Below are 12,587 nucleotides of genomic sequence, written 5' to 3' on the forward strand. Positions count from 1 at the left end.
TTCTGTGTGTGTGTGTGTGTCTGCGCGCGTGTGTGTGTGTGTGTGTTGTTGTGATGGTAACAGGCATGACTACACACCAGCCAATCAGCTGTGATTAATTTTGTGTAGCTCCCACTGCAGTCACAGTGTATTTTGACAGCAAACAAGCATGGCTGAACCTATTAAAAAATAGCCAGGATATCGATTCGAATCGTGCTAAATCCATTTTTACAAGGCTATGTAAAACTTTGCATTTAGGAAATAGGTGAGGTAGGACGTGTATTGGATTTGACAAATATGAAATCGAGTTTCATAAATGGAGAAACATTTAACAATTTTTTATATATTAATCATTCGCTGGGAAAGGTATTTATATCCAGTCTAATTTTGTCCAGGACGATATATGTTGGAGTGTTAGTACTGGATGTCTGTGGGTCAGGTCGCTTTTGTGCTGGCGGTTAGGTACCTTACTCAGGGAAGAGTGGCTTCGAATCACAGCTACAGTATAGACATAGCCGCCTGACATATTTTTTGCTGTGACATTTACTAGAAAAAAATATTTAAGAAGCTCCCAAATTTATTCAGAACTGATATGTAAAGAAATAACATTGTTGAGTTCAATCTTCACAGTAAAGTGTGGGGCGGTTGGGTAGCCTTGTGGTTAAAGTGTTTGCCCGGGATCGATGCTAAAAGCGGCATGGGCATCCGGGGAAGAAATAAATGTGTCCTGAACACCCCATTGCTGGTCGTAAAAAGGCGACCGAAATGGGCAGCCTGTATGCCATGGGCTGCGACCCTCAGTCGGCAGGGGAAGGGAGTCTGGTGGTTGAGGGCGACGGAGCTGGCAATAGTGCTCCTTAGTCCAACACACCACTTCGACCCTAGCTTTACCTAGACGGGCGGGAGAATGGTCCAGATGCTATCAATCGGCTTGTCATGTCATGCCCTGTGCATAAACTATTTCGCACAAATTTTCTTTATCTAAAAATAAATATATTCTAAATGTTTGTCCTGTAAGTATCAAACTTGCTCAGAGCCCAATGCCCTATGCCCAGAAGGCAGTGGCTATCTGGCCAATCCGGTGATGCTGACCTCCGAATTCTGTACTTCTCCAATTGATTGTCATGGGCCGAACCAGCTTAACTTATAATTTGGTAGAATGCTGTAGCTTTTCCTGTCAAACTTGTTGGAGAATACCACAACTATAACCTCGGTCTTTGCAACTTGGAGATCCGCTGCAGCATAAGACTGTCCTTCTTGACACCCCATGGCGGGTGGGGAGAAAGGGGTGCAGAATTACTTTCCTTTCCCAACACCCTGAGTAGTATAGGTAATGGGGGTTCTGCCGCAACTCCACTGGAGCCAGATTTATATACCTATACCTCCACTACAGAGGGAATTTTTCATGCAAAAATGACTATGCGATTCAACGATAGTCATGAGATTAAGTTATATTGACTCTAGCTCACCAATACCTGAAGCCAATCAATGCTTCTATAAGTATAAAAATGATGATGCGATTCAACGAAAGTCGTTTTAAAAGAAATATCAATATTAATTAATAATGAATAAAATTTACTATAGCCCACGAGGATATTGGAAAGGTGTAGGAGCAATACAAAAATTAGCCACCGCAGCTAAGGTATCTAAAGATGTGGCCAAGCATTGGTGAAAGAAACAAGCGATGTGGCAAATATATTTACCGGCACCGCGTTATATACCGAGGAAGAAGTTTGATATTTTTACAACGAATGAAGTTGATCAGGCTGACCTCTTGTTTCTACCCCACGATAAGGTAAGACGCAAAACGTATAAATACGCTTTAACAGTAGTGGATGTGGCTAGTGGATACAAAGAGGCTGAGCCATTAACCTCGAAAGATTCAACAGAAGTAGCTAATGCACTGAGTCGCATATATAAACGCGGACCACTAAAATGGCCAAAGCTATTTCAAGTAGATCAGTAGAAATCAGACGTGGTGAAAAAGAGGCCCACCGTAGTCAAGCTATCGTTGAAAGATTTAACCAGACATTAGCGGAACGTTATCAGTATGGGATCGAAATGAAATCCGAACGATTAAGATCAACCGAATGGGTGACACGATTATCAGCCGTTGTATCAGCGCTGAATAATGAAGTAACGAGATTAATAGGGAAGAAACCATTCGATGCTATTAAAATGAAATCCGTGACTTCCGAATCTTCAGCACCGAGGAGAGGCAAAGAACGAAAACTTCCGGATAGAGTAAGGCAGGGGTCCGGAAAATTTAAAATCCCAATCGGACATTTGCATTTTGGCCACGCCCCCTTCAAATAGCGTATTTCAGTACGACTTTTCACACACATTACAAGTTTACATATTCATAATATGATGAATTATGAATTGTTTCAATTTAAATTGTTTAATTCACCGGACAATTAATAACAAATAATATCATTTTAGATATACATGGAAAACATACGTTTGTTTCTGTTATAATAACGATCTGTTAACGTAGTAAACGGTCTAATTAATATTCATGAGTTATATTCATGAGTCTGCTCAAGTGTATGCCTTGTAACATTTGGATCGAGACTATTATCCCATATTTGGTTATCACGTGACCACACGGGAAAAGTGTTTTTTTAAACTAAAGATTTTTTTAAAACAAGACAGATAATTTAATCACAAATACTAAAATATCGTTGAGAGCAATAGTGATTTGAATACTTTTTTCATCTGTACTTAATTATTGACCATAAAAAAAATTGATATCGATCGTCCGAGAAAGCAAAATGGCGGTCAATCAAGATTCAATATACGACTAGCTACTGAAAACAATAAAATCTGCAAATCTTCATTGTATGTCAACCAAGTGCAAAGTCGTTAGCCACGACTTACAAAATGATCGTCTAGACTTTGAGGGTTTGGCAGATTCGGTCAGTGTAGATAATCTTAATTGTGTTGCAACTGCAGACAGAAACTGCTCAGTCCTAACTGTTGATCATGTGCGGTCAAAATTTAAGAATGTCCGGACAATACTTTTTAAAATGTCCGGTAAGCAATATTTTAAACCGGACATTTAAGATTCCCAATCGGACATGTCCGGCGCATATGACGGTTTCCGGACCCCTGGAGTAAGGGTAAGATATTTATACCAGCCCGGTGAACTCGAAGGAGGCCTACGTCACGCAACCGATCCCATATGGTCCCTTAAAACATATAACATTAGTCGATTGGTTATGAAAGAAGGAGAGCCTATTCTTTATTATCTTCAAGATGGACCGGGTAGGGCATTTGTACGAGAAGAGTTGTTCATAGTTCCCAACGGTACGGTATTACCACCATAACCATAAGCATAGGTAGTTACACCATCCTTATCAATCCATCTCTTTGTATCTAAGGGGGATAATGATGTCTTGTTCATTCTTAATCCATATATCCTATGATTGTAACTTCTGAAAGAGTTCATCTCGTGTTTGAACGTTCTACCGTTGAATAATGATTCTTTATACTGTTCGTGTTTGATATGCTTTTTTGCCACATACTTCTTAACACCCTTAGCTTTTCTTATCTCTCCATTATCGGACTTCTTTATAGAATACATCTTAGGTCTTAATCGGACATACTCAGCTATAGGGGTCCCAGCACATTCATCCTTCATCTTACCTAACACCTTTTTATTTACTACGCTGTGCAGTGGATTATCTTTTGGGTAATCGCTCGTGTCGTACATATCTATTTTTTCTGCCATATCTTTATACACATCCTCGGTTTGTATTTCCATCAACAAAGAATCTGTGTCGGTATATAACACCTCGCATCTATCGCCGTATTGCTTCTTAAGTTCGTTGTAATAAAAGTCATACATTAAGTGTTTTGACAAGTCGAGAATCCTCATACCGACGTACACCGGTCTGTTGAATTTTATATTACTCTTCTGCATATGCAACGCGGCTAAGTCATTATTGAATATCTTGCTTCTGTTAAAAGCCGGACTGGCTATAAGTTTCCTGAGTCTTTCTTCCTCATTAGATCTGACTAATTTAACATCAACACGCTTCCTTAGATTCTCCATAGTTTTACCAAATACTGAGTTATTCATGAGCTTATACAGATTCTTTTCGAAATCGCTGGTAGCTATCTTTCTTAAATCTAGGGCTCCATCCAAGGGCTTTGATCAAACTTTAGAACTCTGTGTATTTTCTTAAGTTTCATACCTAACGATAGATACAACTGGAGATTTCTGTAGTGAACTATATATTTTGTCTTATCAATCAAATTTGGTACGAGTTTTTCTACATTAGCTAACCTACTATTACCCATCAAGGAGCATTGATATTCCGACATCCAATCTTTATTAACCATTAATCTTTTGGGAGCTAGCGGATAACTGTTATGATCTTTATGTAACGAACTTGGATATTCCAAATCAACTTCTAGTATGTACCCTTTATTCGCATCATTCACATTGATATTATGGATATCATTCACTTCGATATCATTCTCATCGACCCACTCAAAACCACCCGTGCGTAAAGGTTGACTCACAGCCCATCCGTACAAATTGTTAGCGTCGAGATATAATATGTGTGTGTCGGGTTTACTCGGATGGTATCCTTCCACTAATTTATTATTAGCCTTAGAATACATTTTCGCTGCCATCGATATACCACCTCTTAATCCTTTCTCAATAAACAAGTGCATATCGTAATCTGTGAGTAGTTTTAGTTCTATGCCGGTCTTCTTCAACAATGCATCCCACGATAGTCCGGGACTGGAATAGTACCATTCCGGGTCCAAGCCGTATTGTTTAAAACATGTCTTTCTAAATATCTCGAATATATCGGCGAGTAACAGTACATCGGTTTTTAAGTACAGATCGTGATAATCGTCTAAATTCTTACAACCTAATTTATCCCAGACCGTCAGAGCGTGTTCATAATCAGCATCTGTTATTTTAGATTCTGTTAAGTTACTATAGAATGATTCGAGAGGTGGTAATTCAGTTTCTTCGAATCTAGACCAATCATCCATATATTCGTAAGGATATACACCTTTTCTCAGCAACAAATGACGAGTTATCTTATCGGTATATTGATTTGTTATCGCAAAGTCATCGGGATTGTTTGCATAAGCTAAATTGTCCAGGGAAGATAACAGAAACTGTACGGAGTCTATGAATCTAAGCCCATTACTTTGCTTTATTCTAGATTTCCCATCCTTGTCCCTATAATGTATAGGTTTAGTCAACGAGAACGATATGTATTTTTCCATATTATTAGGAATGCACGTTAAACGGCCGTCGGTCTTTGAGATAGCTTGCATAATGAGATGTGAATCATATCCCCTAAGGTTGTGAAACACAACGGGGATGGGTATTGTTTGAGAATTCATTTTTAGTTTCAAGTTACACTCGTTATGAGCGGATCCCCGATAATTACCCGTGACGTGGCAATTATCTCTTACGGAATCCCCATTCAGGGGTTTATTACAAACGTGACAACTCACTGACTTCTTATAGGCCCTCCAATCATCCCTCGTCATACACATGGGTTTCTTACACGATAATTTTTCCCTGATTATTCTCTCTTCGTTTTGTAGATATTCTAGGAACTTTCCCGCTGCATCGGGACCTCTGTAAATCGCGGGCTGGTTTGTTTTTCCATCATACCTTACAACTATATATCCAAACCCACAAGGAATATGTTCTTGAGTTTTGTACCTAAAACTACTATCAGTATTGCGTTCAGTATTTTCTATGGGTTTGATAAGCACTTCGAAGTCGGCGTAAATTACGTACGGTACTGGCATTTGATAACAATAATGTTCAAATTTTAATATATTATTTCCCTCTTTAGGCATATCGATCCTGATAGCGGTCTGTCCAAAACCTCTACAGTCTTCTTTATGCGCTTCTAATAGATCTTGTCTGCTGTACCCATGTAGGCATCTTTCGCAGAAATATTTCTTTTCCTTATGTTTTGTTTGATCGTATAATAGCCTGTTTAAATTCTTTATCCATGTATAATGATATTTTCCATCTTTTTCGATCAGAAATGAATTGATTCTGGGGATATGTTCCGGAGCGGAGCTTATCCTGTGTACAACAATTCCTTTAGAATGTCCGAAAACATTTATAGCTAAATTATTTTGCTTTTCCACCTTATCAATTTGTGATATTGGTGTAGGTTCGTCTATACCATCAAAGTTGAGTCCATCGTTTTGGGGATAGCTAGAAGGTCTATTTGCAATTTTAGAATCTACGGGGAACAATGCAGATCTTATCATCATTCTTAAACAGTCATCGGATTTATTTTTTACGTTAATTATGGCTTTTTTCTTCTATACGGGGGTAAATCTATATAAGATCCACCTTTGAAGGGCATATAATTTGCTATATCTAAATATAAACTATCGATTTTATCTACACCCCAACCCGAACTTCTATTAGTCCAATGTTCTAAAGTTTCCTGTATCCTCTGAATTGATGTATCTAATGATGCGTTTATAGTATCGGATTCGGTTATAACTTCTTGATTGCTACGGAAATATGGTTCGGTATATTCGGTGCTATCATCTGCGCTACTTTTACTCAATAACATTTTAATCGTCAGCTGGTATTTTATACTATGTAAATCATCTAACTCCTCGTTAATTTGACGGGCTTAATATCGTTAACATCCATGTTGGAATTAATATCCATCTTCCAACCTCTTAGATATTTACCAACGCTGGCGGATGTGGGTACAAATATTAATTCTTGTTGTTTTTTATCAACATTAGTGAGTGAGTGAGTTAATTTAAAGTCACATCGGCAATATTTCAGCCATATCGTGACTTGAACAAGTTATGCAGTTATATTATAGATTTATATAAAAGCTGTCAACGAAGGACAGTATAACAACCAGCAATATATCACAGATCATAAGTGTAAAACTAGTTTTTGAGCAATAAAATGATTTGATTACAACAGACGACACATTATAAAAACAGGCTATTAATCACCAACAACTAAAGTTAGGCCACCATACTAGGGACCAAGGGGACTTACAGTACCTTAGCTACCTACAAGGTTCCCTAGCAGGATTTACACCATTCCTTTAGTTATTGGCGAATGTTGACGAGATTAACCGAAAATTAAAATATACAAATATTCTACGTTTAAAAACAGTGATAGATAAATTACTTTGAATGAAGTGGTCTAACATATCCTCTCAGGGGGACAATAATTTGACACTACTTTAACCCCCTTCGAGGATATAGCCACTTACAATCTCAGTTAATTATTCATACTATCAAGAGTAAAAGTTATTTATTTATTTACAATACATAGTCATCAAAATTTATCTATCAATTCAATTTCCTGTAAAAAAGCAAGTATAAAATGTGGACTTATCTGATTAAAAAGATCCCTAATGGATGAGACTTTGAAATACTTATCCCTTGTGATGGAAAAATCAATACAGTCAAGCAGGACATGCTTGACCGTGATTCTTTCATCACAAGGGATACAGAACGGAGGATCTTCACCTTTTAAAAGATATTCATGTGTATATCTCGTGTGGCCAATACGACATCGCTGCAAAATGACTTCTTCAAATCTGGACTGACAACCCAAGTAGGTGTAGCCAATAGTTGGTTTAATTTCATGCAATTTATTTACACCTGCTTGGGTGTCCCACTTCTTTTGCATAAGGTCCCTGATGTAACATCTAATAACAGGCTTATAGTCACTGTATGGAAGAAGAAGTGGTGTCACAGATTTGTTGAGTGCTGCTTTTGCAGCAGCATCAGCCATTGTATTACCAACAATTCCAACATGGCTTGGCAACCAACAAAAGACGATGTCGTATTGGGCAGTGGCGAGAACATTATTCAATTCTAAAATATCAAGAATGAGTGGATGAGCTGAAGAACAACTATGTATGTCCTGAAGGCATGACAAGGAATCAGAAAAGATGATGAACTGTTGAGATGATTGGTTTTGAATGTATTCCAATGCTATAAGAATAGCATTGGCCTCAGCTGTAAAAATAGAACTAGGACCAGGAATTCTCGAAGACACTCTTTTAGATCCAATGACAGTGGCACTTGAAACTTTGCCACCATCCTTTGAACCATCAGTAAAAATAGATCGATGAGAATCATATTTAGACCTTAATTGGGCATATTCTTGTTGATATACCAATGGGTTTGTGCCAGATTTCTCTAGGGTAGTTAGTGTTAGGTCTACCTCTGGTTTAACTAGTTGCCAAGGAGGTGTAGACAGTAGCCGGGAAGGTGAGATAATAGAAAGATCAATATTAGCTGCTGTAATATGTGGCTGAATTCTGATCCCTAGAGGAGGAACAAGTTTTGGTTTTGATTGAAATAACTTGGCATACATGGGATTAAACACACATTCATATGCTGGATTTGAAGGGTGTGAGTACAATTTAGTCACATATTGTAACGAAAGTTTGATTCGACGTTGTTTTAGAGATGGCTCATCGGCCTCTACATATAAGCTATTGACTGGTGATGTTCGAAAGGCTCCAAGACAAAGTCTCAGGCCTTGATGATGTACTGAATCTAATATTTTTAAGTTGCTTTTACAGGCCCCACCATAAATGATAGAACCATAATCGAGTTTGGAACAGATGAGAGAGCGATATAAATGAAGGAGAGTAGTCTGATCCCCTCCCCATTTTGAATGAGAAACGACTTTCAACAAGTCAATTGCCTTCAGACATTTAGTCTTCAGATATTTTATATGTGGTAAAAATGTGAGATGGTTATCAAATATAATACCCAAGAACTTGGCTTCCTTGACAACTTTAATAGGAAAACCAGACAAAAATAGTTCAGGGTCTTTATGCGGTTTATATTTGCGGCAAAAATGGATACAGTTTGTTTTGACTTTGGAGAACTTAAACCCATTCTCTAGACACCATTTCTGTATTTTATTGAGGCATAATTGTAGCTGTCTCTCAATAGAGTGCATATTTTTACCACGACAAGATATATTAAAATCATCTACGAAAAGTGATCCATCCACTGCATCACTTAAAACCTTGGAAAGACTATTGATTTTAATACTAAATAGAGTAACTGACAAAATACTTCCTTGTGGGACACCCTGCTCCTGATTATAATGGTCAGACAGGGTTGAACCCACTCGGACTTGAAATTGCCTGCCGTCTAAAAACTGTGATATAAAATGTAGTAAGCGGCCTCTCAGACCAAACTCGTGTAAATCTTTTAAAATGCCATGCTTCCAGGTAGTGTCGTAAGCTTTCTCAAGATCCAAAAATACTGACACTGCATGTTGTTTGTTGACAATAGCACAAACGATTCCAATCGTACTAAATGATCAATAGTACTACGATTTTTGCGGAAACCACATTGAATATTTGTTAGTAGATTATTGGTTTCTAAGAACCAGACTAATCTATTATTTACCATTCGCTCCATGGTTTTACAGACACAACTGGTTAAAGATATAGGACGGTAATTTGCAGGATCTGTATGATCCCGACCAGGCTTTGGTATAGGGACTACAATGGCATTATGCCACGAAGGAGGAAAATTCCCCGACGTCCATATTTGGTCAAAGATAGCTAATAGTGTTTCTAGACATGATATAGGCAAATGTTTCAGGAGCTGATAGTGAATATTATCAGCACCAGCCGCTGTATCGTGAGCTTGCCCTAGGGCTGTATGTAGCTCATGGAAGGAAAACACTTCATTATAGTCTTCCCTGTTATCAGAGTGAAAATAAACATTTTTCTTTTCCTGTTGTTTCTGATATTTTATGAATTCAGGGGCATAATTAGACGATGACGAATGTTTTGCCAATGTTTCACCAAGTTTATTGGCAATGTCTGATTTATCAGTTAATAACCGATCACCTTCCTTAAGATGGTGAACAGTAGACTTTGATCCTTTGCCTTTAATTTTTTGTATCATGTTCCATACTTTGGATATAGGAGTACGGGAATTTATTTTGGAGACGTAGTTCCTCCAAGATTGACGCTTATTTTGTTTATAAGCCCGCCTGGCTTTTGCATTTGTAATTTTTACTTGATCTAAGGTGAAGGTGAAATTGGGTTTAACGTCGCGTCCAAGATTATTGCACTTATATAGCGACGTGCATGCACGTGTATGTGTGTGTGTGGCTGCTTGTACTAGTCCGGACTGATGCCGATTTATAGTGCTAGCTCACTGAGATACCATGCCGCAGTTTAACATGAATACCCCACTCAGACACAGTATACTGACTCCGAGCCGACCAGTCCTTGTTTTAGCCCCTTAATGCCGAGCGCCAGACAGGGTAACAACAAGTACAATCTTTTAACGTCTTTTTGTATGACGCGGCCCGGGATCGAACCCTGGACCTTCCGCTCTCCGGGCGGACGCTCTACCACAAGACCACGGAGGCGGTCTTACTTGATCTAAATTATGAACTGTGGGATGTCGGCGGAAGTACTTTTCCGCTTTCTTCCTACACTTTCGTGCCTGTTTACATTCGTAGGTAAACCACGGTTTGCGAATATGAGGATTAGCAGAGGACTTAGGAATTGTTTGATCAGCTATTTCATTGAGCTGATCTGAAAACAATTGAATGGGATCTTCAACATTTTGAAAATGATGAGGGATTAATTTTGCAGTACACAATGTTTCATACAATGACCAATTGGCCTTTGTAAAATTCCACCTGGATGTGGAGGTTTCAGGATTTGGATGTACAGCTTTAAGAATGGTGGGAAAGTGATCGCTTCAGCAGAGGTCATCATGGACCAACCATTCAAACTCATTAAATAGTTCTGAATCTGTGAGAGACAGATCAAGTGCTGTGTATGTTCTAGTGGCAGGATGTAAATAGGTGTTCGAATCATCATTACAGATACACAAATTATTATCAGAAATGAATTCCTCAAGTATTTTCCCTTTATTGTTTGTGGTAACACTTCCCCACAGGGGGTTGTGCCCATTCAGATCACCCACGATGATACATGGCTTGGGGAGCTGATCATACAGATTTTGAAGATCAGATAGTCGAAGCAAAGTAGATGGAGGAATATACAAGGAACATAGCGTAAAGACAATGTTCAAAGTTAAACGAACAGCAACAGCTTGAAGATTTGAATTGAGAGCAACAGGGCTGTGAATCACTCCCTGTCGAACCAAGATAGACGACCCCCCAGTTGCTTTGTCATGAATGATGACAGTTATAATGTCTGATATCAAATTTATCTGTACTTTTAAGGTATGTCTCCTGAAGACATAAAGCAGACAGTTGAAAATCCTGTATCAATAATTGAATGTCATTAAAATTGTGTCTAAGTCCTCTGCAATTCCATTGTATCATATTCGACAATGGAGTCATGGAGGCTCAATTGGAGATCTCACACGCGAACGTGAGGACGAATTACTCCTACTGTCCTGTACAGACAGAGTTACCTCCATGTCAAGAGGCTCAAAGGAGTTGTGAAGAGATAGTTCTGGGGGCGAGGCTGCCGGAGATGATTGTTTTCTATTTACAGTCAAGTCTCGTTAATCCGACACTCGTTAATCCGACACTCGGCTTTATCCGACACAAATGATGGGAACCGATTGATTCAGCGCTATTTAGTCCCGTTAATCTGACATTCTCGCACTCCGACTCCGACACACCTAATTTGCAACGAATTACCAAAATCACTCATTAATCAGTCTCGTTAATCCGACACAGTGGTCAGCGTACTCCGTGGTCATCTGCCCGCGAGTACACAACCCCGTGTTTTGACACGCACCGGCTGCAGAGATTAACTTTAACAATTAACACTAGATGCCGGGATCATAAAAAATTTCAAGCTTTATTATAAGAAACAAATGAAATTACACCTCGACAATGTTGATGCTGAAGAACCACCAGCCCCAGACGTCAAGCGAACAGGGGACTTTGAGAAATGTGCCTTCAAAATGTGAGAAACAGAAAACACTGACAGACTATTTTAAGTAGATGAAGCAAGTTGTTAAGACAGTAGCACTTGCATTTACACGAGGAAACACACGGTTATTATCTATCGTGAAGATGTCCGATTTTCGATCACAAATCACTTCATTTCGTTAATCCGACATACTCGTTAATCCGACACAATCATGTGCAACCAACGATGTCGGATTAACGAGACTTGACTGTAATTTCTTTTTTTTCTTTTTGTCAAGTGAGCTGTCAAGTGGTTCAGTGCTTTTGTTCTTTTCTGGGACTGTCAGGCTGACTAGCAGTCAGTGAGTGAGTGAGTTAAATTTTAAGTCACATCGGCAATATTTCAGCCATATCGTGACTATCAATAGTTAAACATAATACATATATTGAAACTTGTTAAAAAAAAACCTGTCAACGAAGGACAGTAAAATTACTAGATTCATCACAGAAAAAGATATAAAACTAGTATGGAATTATAAGAGAGAATAGCACTATACAGAACGATACAAGATAAAAACAGGCTATAGATCGCCAGCAGCTGAAGGTAGACCACCATGCTAGGGTCCATGGGGACTTACAGTACTTTGACTAGCAGTCAGAGTATCAGTCTGAGGGTCAGACTGAGTAGAAGTCTGGGTTGCTGAACTGGTCTGATTATCAGAAGTTGGTGGAATGA

At 38.7% G+C, this 12,587-nt stretch overlaps 1 protein-coding gene across 3 annotated transcripts in view; it reads left to right on the plus strand.

Moving 5' to 3' along the window:
- The window catches only part of LOC124151850 (glycine receptor subunit alpha-2-like), a 323,326-nt gene that overhangs the window by 160,337 nt on the left and 150,402 nt on the right, over positions 1-12,587 (plus strand). The window lies entirely within an intron of this gene.

The sequence above is a fragment of the Haliotis rufescens genome, unplaced genomic scaffold (genome assembly GCF_023055435.1).
Source record: "Haliotis rufescens isolate VD_foot unplaced genomic scaffold, xgHalRufe1.0.p SCAF_7, whole genome shotgun sequence".
In the NCBI taxonomy this organism is placed as follows: Eukaryota; Metazoa; Mollusca; class Gastropoda; order Lepetellida; family Haliotidae; genus Haliotis; species Haliotis rufescens.